This window comes from Oncorhynchus kisutch, unplaced genomic scaffold, assembly GCF_002021735.2.
Source record: "Oncorhynchus kisutch isolate 150728-3 unplaced genomic scaffold, Okis_V2 scaffold4059, whole genome shotgun sequence".
Lineage (NCBI taxonomy): Eukaryota > Metazoa > Chordata > Actinopteri > Salmoniformes > Salmonidae > Oncorhynchus > Oncorhynchus kisutch.
The window spans coordinates 89,273-97,500 of NW_022266004.1; the positions used below are offsets into that span (position 1 = coordinate 89,273).

The 8,228-nt window shown below is 45.5% G+C and overlaps 12 non-coding genes across 12 annotated transcripts; all 12 read left to right on the forward strand.

Moving 5' to 3' along the window:
* The first annotated feature begins 167 nt into the window (after positions 1-167).
* On the forward strand, positions 168-240 carry trnar-ccu (transfer RNA arginine (anticodon CCU)). Its single transcript has one exon. It is a non-coding gene; the product is annotated as a tRNA-Arg (tRNA).
* Positions 241-727: 487 nt separating this feature from the next.
* Positions 728-800, forward strand: trnar-ccu (transfer RNA arginine (anticodon CCU)). The gene has a single exon. It is a non-coding gene; the product is annotated as a tRNA-Arg (tRNA).
* Positions 801-1,288: 488 nt separating this feature from the next.
* trnar-ccu (transfer RNA arginine (anticodon CCU)) lies at positions 1,289-1,361 on the forward strand. The gene has a single exon. It is a non-coding gene; the product is annotated as a tRNA-Arg (tRNA).
* Positions 1,362-1,847: 486 nt separating this feature from the next.
* trnar-ccu (transfer RNA arginine (anticodon CCU)) lies at positions 1,848-1,920 on the forward strand. Its single transcript has one exon. It is a non-coding gene; the product is annotated as a tRNA-Arg (tRNA).
* A 488-nt stretch (positions 1,921-2,408) lies between these two features.
* On the forward strand, positions 2,409-2,481 carry trnar-ccu (transfer RNA arginine (anticodon CCU)). Its single transcript has one exon. It is a non-coding gene; the product is annotated as a tRNA-Arg (tRNA).
* A 487-nt stretch (positions 2,482-2,968) lies between these two features.
* Positions 2,969-3,041, forward strand: trnar-ccu (transfer RNA arginine (anticodon CCU)). The gene has a single exon. It is a non-coding gene; the product is annotated as a tRNA-Arg (tRNA).
* Positions 3,042-3,530: 489 nt separating this feature from the next.
* Positions 3,531-3,603, forward strand: trnar-ccu (transfer RNA arginine (anticodon CCU)). The gene has a single exon. It is a non-coding gene; the product is annotated as a tRNA-Arg (tRNA).
* A 766-nt stretch (positions 3,604-4,369) lies between these two features.
* Positions 4,370-4,442, forward strand: trnar-ccu (transfer RNA arginine (anticodon CCU)). The gene has a single exon. It is a non-coding gene; the product is annotated as a tRNA-Arg (tRNA).
* A 767-nt stretch (positions 4,443-5,209) lies between these two features.
* On the forward strand, positions 5,210-5,282 carry trnar-ccu (transfer RNA arginine (anticodon CCU)). The gene has a single exon. It is a non-coding gene; the product is annotated as a tRNA-Arg (tRNA).
* Positions 5,283-6,329: 1,047 nt separating this feature from the next.
* Positions 6,330-6,402, forward strand: trnar-ccu (transfer RNA arginine (anticodon CCU)). The gene has a single exon. It is a non-coding gene; the product is annotated as a tRNA-Arg (tRNA).
* A 768-nt stretch (positions 6,403-7,170) lies between these two features.
* trnar-ccu (transfer RNA arginine (anticodon CCU)) lies at positions 7,171-7,243 on the forward strand. Its single transcript has one exon. It is a non-coding gene; the product is annotated as a tRNA-Arg (tRNA).
* Positions 7,244-7,732: 489 nt separating this feature from the next.
* trnar-ccu (transfer RNA arginine (anticodon CCU)) lies at positions 7,733-7,805 on the forward strand. Its single transcript has one exon. It is a non-coding gene; the product is annotated as a tRNA-Arg (tRNA).
* The last annotated feature ends 423 nt before the right edge of the window (positions 7,806-8,228 follow it).

Genomic DNA, 8,228 nt, shown 5'->3' on the forward strand with positions numbered 1-8,228 from the left:
CAGAGGTCGATGGATAGAAACCATCCTCTGCTAACCAGATTATTTAAAAAAATGAAACGCAAGCAGAAATTAGAAAGCTAAATTTCATTTGCGTCTCTCAGTGCTATCCAGTACACATTGTTTTTACTGCTTCTATCAGTTCGTACTGTTTGCAGAAGGTAAACAGTGCCCCAGTGGCCTAATGGATAAGGCACTGGCCTCCTAAGCCAGGGATTGTGGGTTCAAGTCCCATCTGGGGTGGATGGAAGCAGAGTGGCGCAGCGGAAGCGTGCTGGGCCCATAACCCAGAGGTCGATGGATCGAAACCATCCTCTGCTAACCAGATTTTTTTTTTTATGAAACGCAAGCAGAAATTAGAAAGCTAAATTGAATTTGCGTCTCTCAGTGCTATCCAGTACACATTATTTTTACTGCTTCTATCAGTTCGTACTGTTTGCAGAAGGTAAACAGTGCCCCAGTGGCCTAAGACACTGGCCTCCTAAGCCATGGATTGTGAGTTCTAGTCTTTTCTGAAGTGGCTGAGAGCAGAGTGGCGCAGCGGAAGCGTGCTGGGCCCATAACCCAGAGGTCGATGGATCGAAACCATCCTCTGCTAACCAGATTTTTTTTTAATGAAACGCAAGCAGAAATTAGAAAGCTAAATTTCATTTGCGTCTCTCAGTGCTATCCAGTACACATTGTTTTTACTGCTTCTATCAGTTCGTACTGTTTGCAGAAGGTAAACAGTGCCCCAGTGGCCTAATGGATAAGGCACTGGCCTCCTAAGCCAGTGATTGTGGGTTCAAGTCCCATCTGGGGTGGATGGAAGCAGAGTGGCGCAGCGGAAGCGTGCTGGGCCCATAACCCAGAGGTCGATGGATCGAAACCATCCTCTGCTAGCCAGATTTTTTTTTTATGAAACGCAAGCAGAAATTAGAAAGCTAAATTGAATTTGCGTCTCTCAGTGCTATCCAGTACACATTATTTTTACTGCTTCTATCAGTTCGTACTGTTTGCAGAAGGTAAACAGTGCCCCAGTGGCCTAAGACACTGGCCTCCTAAGCCATGGATTGTGAGTTCTAGTCTTTTCTGAAGTGGCTGAGAGCAGAGTGGCGCAGCGGAAGCGTGCTGGGCCCATAACCCAGAGGTCGATGGATAGAAACCATCCTCTGCTAACCAGATTATTTAAAAAAATGAAACGCAAGCAGAAATTAGAAAGCTAAATTTCATTTGCGTCTCTCAGTGCTATCCAGTACACATTGTTTTTACTGCTTCTATCAGTTCGTACTGTTTGCAGAAGGTAAACAGTGCCCCAGTGGCCTAATGGATAAGGCACTGGCCTCCTAAGCCAGGGATTGTGGGTTCAAGTCCCATCTGGGGTGGATGGAAGCAGAGTGGCGCAGCGGAAGCGTGCTGGGCCCATAACCCAGAGGTCGATGGATCGAAACCATCCTCTGCTAACCAGATTTTTTTTTTTATGAAACGCAAGCAGAAATTAGAAAGCTAAATTGAATTTGCGTCTCTCAGTGCTATCCAGTACACATTATTTTTACTGCTTCTATCAGTTCGTACTGTTTGCAGAAGGTAAACAGTGCCCCAGTGGCCTAAGACACTGGCCTCCTAAGCCATGGATTGTGAGTTCTAGTCTTTTCTGAAGTGGCTGAGAGCAGAGTGGCGCAGCGGAAGCGTGCTGGGCCCATAACCCAGAGGTCGATGGATCGAAACCATCCTCTGCTAACCAGATTTTTTTTAATGAAACGCAAGCAGAAATTAGAAAGCTAAATTTCATTTGCGTCTCTCAGTGCTATCCAGTACACATTGTTTTTACTGCTTCTATCAGTTCGTACTGTTTGCAGAAGGTAAACAGTGCCCCAGTGGCCTAATGGATAAGGCACTGGCCTCCTAAGCCAGGGATTGTGGGTTCAAGTCCCATCTGGGGTGGATGGAAGCAGAGTGGCGCAGCGGAAGCGTGCTGGGCCCATAACCCAGAGGTCGATGGATCGAAACCATCCTCTGCTAACCAGATTTTTTTTTTATGAAACGCAAGCAGAAATTAGAAAGCTAAATTGAATTTGCGTCTCTCAGTGCTATCCAGTACACATTATTTTTACTGCTTCTATCAGTTCGTACTGTTTGCAGAAGGTAAACAGTGCCCCAGTGGCCTAAGACACTGGCCTCCTAAGCCATGGATTGTGAGTTCTAGTCTTTTCTGAAGTGGCTGAGAGCAGAGTGGCGCAGCGGAAGCGTGCTGGGCCCATAACCCAGAGGTCGATGGATAGAAACCATCCTCTGCTAACCAGATTATTTAAAAAAATGAAACGCAAGCAGAAATTAGAAAGCTAAATTTCATTTGCGTCTCTCAGTGCTATCCAGTACACATTGTTTTTACTGCTTCTATCAGTTCGTACTGTTTGCAGAAGGTAAACAGTGCCCCAGTGGCCTAATGGATAAGGCACTGGCCTCCTAAGCCAGGGATTGTGGGTTCAAGTCCCATCTGGGGTGGATGGAAGCAGAGTGGCGCAGCGGAAGCGTGCTGGGCCCATAACCCAGAGGTCGATGGATCGAAACCATCCTCTGCTAACCAGATTTTTTTTTTATGAAACGCAAGCAGAAATTAGAAAGCTAAATTGAATTTGCGTCTCTCAGTGCTATCCAGTACACATTATTTTTACTGCTTCTATCAGTTCGTACTGTTTGCAGAAGGTAAACAGTGCCCCAGTGGCCTAAGACACTGGCCTCCTAAGCCATGGATTGTGAGTTCTAGTCTTTTCTGAAGTGGCTGAGAGCAGAGTGGCGCAGCGGAAGCGTGCTGGGCCCATAACCCAGAGGTCGATGGATCGAAACCATCCTCTGCTAACCAGATTTTTTTTTTAATGAAACGCAAGCAGAAATTAGAAAGCTAAATTTCATTTGCGTCTCTCAGTGCTATCCAGTACACATTGTTTTTACTGCTTCTATCAGTTCGTACTGTTTGCAGAAGGTAAACAGTGCCCCAGTGGCCTAATGGATAAGGCACTGGCCTCCTAAGCCAGGGATTGTGGGTTCAAGTCCCATCTGGGGTGGATGGAAGCAGAGTGGCGCAGCGGAAGCGTGCTGGGCCCATAACCCAGAGGTCGATGGATCGAAACCATCCTCTGCTAACCAGATTTTTTTTTTTATGAAACGCAAGCAGAAATTAGAAAGCTAAATTGAATTTGCGTCTCTCAGTGCTATCCAGTACACATTATTTTTACTGCTTCTATCAGTTCGTACTGTTTGCAGAAGGTAAACAGTGCCCCAGTGGCCTAAGACACTGGCCTCCTAAGCCATGGATTGTGAGTTCTAGTCTTTTCTGAAGTGGCTGAGAGCAGAGTGGCGCAGCGGAAGCGTGCTGGGCCCATAACCCAGAGGTCGATGGATAGAAACCATCCTCTGCTAACCAGATTATTTAAAAAAATGAAACGCAAGCAGAAATTAGAAAGCTAAATTTCATTTGCGTCTCTCAGTGCTATCCAGTACACATTGTTTTTACTGCTTCTATCAGTTCGTACTGTTTGCAGAAGGTAAACAGTGCCCCAGTGGCCTAATGGATAAGGCACTGGCCTCCTAAGCCAGGGATTGTGGGTTCAAGTCCCATCTGGGGTGGATGGAAGCAGAGTGGCGCAGCGGAAGCGTGCTGGGCCCATAACCCAGAGGTCGATGGATCGAAACCATCCTCTGCTAACCAGATTTTTTTTTTAATGAAACGCAAGCAGAAATTAGAAAGCTAAATTGAATTTGCGTCTCTCAGTGCTATCCAGTACACATTATTTTTACTGCTTCTATCAGTTCGTACTGTTTGCAGAAGGTAAACAGTGCCCCAGTGGCCTAAGACACTGGCCTCCTAAGCCATGGATTGTGAGTTCTAGTCTTTTCTGAAGTGGCTGAGAGCAGAGTGGCGCAGCGGAAGCGTGCTGGGCCCATAACCCAGAGGTCGATGGATCGAAACCATCCTCTGCTAAACAGTTTCTTTTTAGATTTTAAGTGCGAACAAAAAAAACAAAAAAAATTGTCGTTTCATGGCATGTCTCATTGCCATTATACATTTGTTTTTACCTCTTCCAACAGTTTGTATAGGTCATACTGTTTACACAGTACCCCAGTGGCCTAAGACACTGGCCTCCTAAGCCATGGATTGTGAGTTCTAGTCTTTTCTGAAGTGGCTGAGAGCAGAGTGGCACAGCGGAAGCGTGCTGGGCCCATAACCCAGAGGTCGATGGATCGAAACCATCCTCTGCTAACCAGATTTTTTTTTAATGAAACGCAAGCAGAAATTAGAAAGCTAAATTGAATTTGCGTCTCTCAGTGCTATCCAGTACACATTATTTTTACTGCTTCTATCAGTTCGTACTGTTTGCAGAAGGTAAACAGTGCCCCAGTGGCCTAATGGATAAGGCACTGGCCTCCTAAGCCAGGGATTGTGGGTTCAAGTCCCATCTGGGGTGGATGGAAGCAGAGTGGCGCAGCGGAAGCGTGCTAGGCCCATAACCCAGAGGTCGATGGATCGAAACCATCCTCTGCTAAACAGTTTCTTTTTAGATTTTAAGTGCGAACAAAAAAAACTTAAAAAATTGTCGTTTCATGGCATGTCTCATTGCCATTATACATTTGTTTTTACCTCTTCCAACAGTTTGTATAGGTCATACTGTTTACACAGTACCCCAGTGGCCTAAGACACTGGCCTCCTAAGCCATGGATTGTGAGTTCTAGTCTTTTCTGAAGTGGCTGAGAGCAGAGTGGCGCAGCGGAAGCGTGCTGGGCCCATAACCCAGAGGTCGATGGATCGAAACCATCCTCTGCTAACCAGATTTTTTTTTAATGAAACGCAAGCAGAAATTAGAAAGCTAAATTGAATTTGCGTCTCTCAGTGCTATCCAGTACACATTATTTTTACTGCTTCTATCAGTTCGTACTGTTTGCAGAAGGTAAACAGTGCCCCAGTGGCCTAAGACACTGGCCTCCTAAGCCATGGATTGTGAGTTCTAGTCTTTTCTGAAGTGGCTGAGAGCAGAGTGGCGCAGCGGAAGCGTGCTGGGCCCATAACCCAGAGGTCGATGGATAGAAACCATCCTCTGCTAACCAGATTATTTAAAAAAATGAAACGCAAGCAGAAATTAGAAAGCTAAATTTCATTTGCGTCTCTCAGTGCTATCCAGTACACATTGTTTTTACTGCTTCTATCAGTTCGTACTGTTTGCAGAAGGTAAACAGTGCCCCAGTGGCCTAATGGATAAGGCACTGGCCTCCTAAGCCAGGGATTGTGGGTTCAAGTCCCATCTGGGGTGGATGGAAGCAGAGTGGCGCAGCGGAAGCGTGCTGGGCCCATAACCCAGAGGTCGATGGATCGAAACCAACCTCTGCTAAACAGTTTCTTTTTAGATTTTAAGTGCGAACAAAAAAAACTAAAAAAATTGTCGTTTCATGGCATGTCTCATTGCCATTATACATTTGTTTTTACCTCTTCCAACAGTTTGTATAGGTCATACTGTTTACACAGTACCCCAGTGGCCTAAGACACTGGCCTCCTAAGCCATGGATTGTGAGTTCTAGTCTTTTCTGAAGTGGCTGAGAGCAGAGTGGCGCAGCGGAAGCGTGCTGGTCCCATAACCCAGAGGTCGATGGATCGAAACCATCCTCTGCTAAACAGTTTCTTTTTAGATTTTAAGTGCGAACAAAAAAAACTAAAAAAATTGTCGTTTCATGGCATGTCTCATTGCCATTATACATTTGTTTTTACCTCTTCCAACAGTTTGTATAGGTCATACTGTTTACACAGTACCCCAGTGGCCTAAGACACTGGCCTCCTAAGCCATGGATTGTGAGTTCTAGTCTTTTCTGAAGTGGCTGAGAGCAGAGTGGCGCAGCGGAAGCGTGCTGGTCCCATAACCCAGAGGTCGATGGATCGAAACCATCCTCTGCTAAACAGTTTCTTTTTAGATTTTAAGTGCGAACAAAAAAAACTAAAAAAATTGTCGTTTCATGGCATGTCTCATTGCCATTATACATTTGTTTTTACCTCTTCCAACAGTTTGTATAGGTCATACTGTTTACACAGTACCCCAGTGGCCTAAGACACTGGCCTCCTAAGCCATGGATTGTGAGTTCTAGTCTTTTCTGAAGTGGCTGAGAGCAGAGTGGCACAGCGGAAGCGTGCTGGGCCCATAACCCAGAGGTCGATGGATCGAAACCATCCTCTGCTAACCAGATTTTTTTTTAATGAAACGCAAGCAGAAATTAGAAAGCTAAATTGAATTTGCGTCTCTCAGTGCTATCCAGTACACATTATTTTTACTGCTTCTATCAGTTCGTACTGTTTGCAGAAGGTAAACAGTGCCCCAGTGGCCTAATGGATAAGGCACTGGCCTCCTAAGCCAGGGATTGTGGGTTCAAGTCCCATCTGGGGTGGATGGAAGCAGAGTGGTATAGCGGAAGCGTGCTGGGCCCATAACCCAGAGGTCGATGGATCGAAACCATCCTCTGCTAAACAGTTTCTTTTTAGATTTTAAGTGCGAACAAAAAAAACTAAAAAAATTGTCGTTTCATGGCATGTCTCATTGCCATTATACATTTGTTTTTACCTCTTCCAACAGTTTGTATAGGTCATACTGTTTACACAGTACCCCAGTGGCCTAAGACACTGGCCTCCTAAGCCATGGATTGTGAGTTCTAGTCTTTTCTGAAGTGGCTGAGAGCAGAGTGGCGCAGCGGAAGCGTGCTGGGCCCATAACCCAGAGGTCGATGGATCGAAACCATCCTCTGCTAACCAGATTTTTTTTTTAATGAAACGCAAGCAGAAATTAGAAAGCTAAATTGAATTTGCGTCTCTCAGTGCTATCCAGTACACATTATTTTTACTGCTTCTATCAGTTCGTACTGTTTGCAGAAGGTAAACAGTGCCCCAGTGGCCTAAGACACTGGCCTCCTAAGCCATGGATTGTGAGTTCTAGTCTTTTCTGAAGTGGCTGAGAGCAGAGTGGCGCAGCGGAAGCGTGCTGGGCCCATAACCCAGAGGTCGATGGATAGAAACCATCCTCTGCTAACCAGATTATTTAAAAAAATGAAACGCAAGCAGAAATTAGAAAGCTAAATTTCATTTGCGTCTCTCAGTGCTATCCAGTACACATTGTTTTTACTGCTTCTATCAGTTCGTACTGTTTGCAGAAGGTAAACAGTGCCCCAGTGGCCTAATGGATAAGGCACTGGCCTCCTAAGCCAGGGATTGTGGGTTCAAGTCCCATCTGGGGTGGATGGAAGCAGAGTGGCGCAGCGGAAGCGTGCTGGGCCCATAACCCAGAGGTCGATGGATCGAAACCATCCTCTGCTAACCAGATTTTTTTTTTAATGAAACGCAAGCAGAAATTAGAAAGCTAAATTGAATTTGCGTCTCTCAGTGCTATCCAGTACACATTATTTTTACTGCTTCTATCAGTTCGTACTGTTTGCAGAAGGTAAACAGTGCCCCAGTGGCCTAAGACACTGGCCTCCTAAGCCATGGATTGTGAGTTCTAGTCTTTTCTGAAGTGGCTGAGAGCAGAGTGGCGCAGCGGAAGCGTGCTGGGCCCATAACCCAGAGGTCGATGGATAGAAACCATCCTCTGCTAACCAGATTATTTAAAAAAATGAAACGCAAGCAGAAATTAGAAAGCTAAATTTCATTTGCGTCTCTCAGTGCTATCCAGTACACATTGTTTTTACTGCTTCTATCAGTTCGTACTGTTTGCAGAAGGTAAACAGTGCCCCAGTGGCCTAATGGATAAGGCACTGGCCTCCTAAGCCAGGGATTGTGGGTTCAAGTCCCATCTGGGGTGGATGGAAGCAGAGTGGCGCAGCGGAAGCGTGCTGGGCCCATAACCCAGAGGTCGATGGATCGAAACCAACCTCTGCTAAACAGTTTCTTTTTAGATTTTAAGTGCGAACAAAAAAAACTAAAAAAATTGTCGTTTCATGGCATGTCTCATTGCCATTATACATTTGTTTTTACCTCTTCCAACAGTTTGTATAGGTCATACTGTTTACACAGTACCCCAGTGGCCTAAGACACTGGCCTCCTAAGCCATGGATTGTGAGTTCTAGTCTTTTCTGAAGTGGCTGAGAGCAGAGTGGCGCAGCGGAAGCGTGCTGGTCCCATAACCCAGAGGTCGATGGATCGAAACCATCCTCTGCTAAACAGTTTCTTTTTAGATTTTAAGTGCGAACAAAAAAAACTAAAAAAATTGTCGTTTCATGGCATG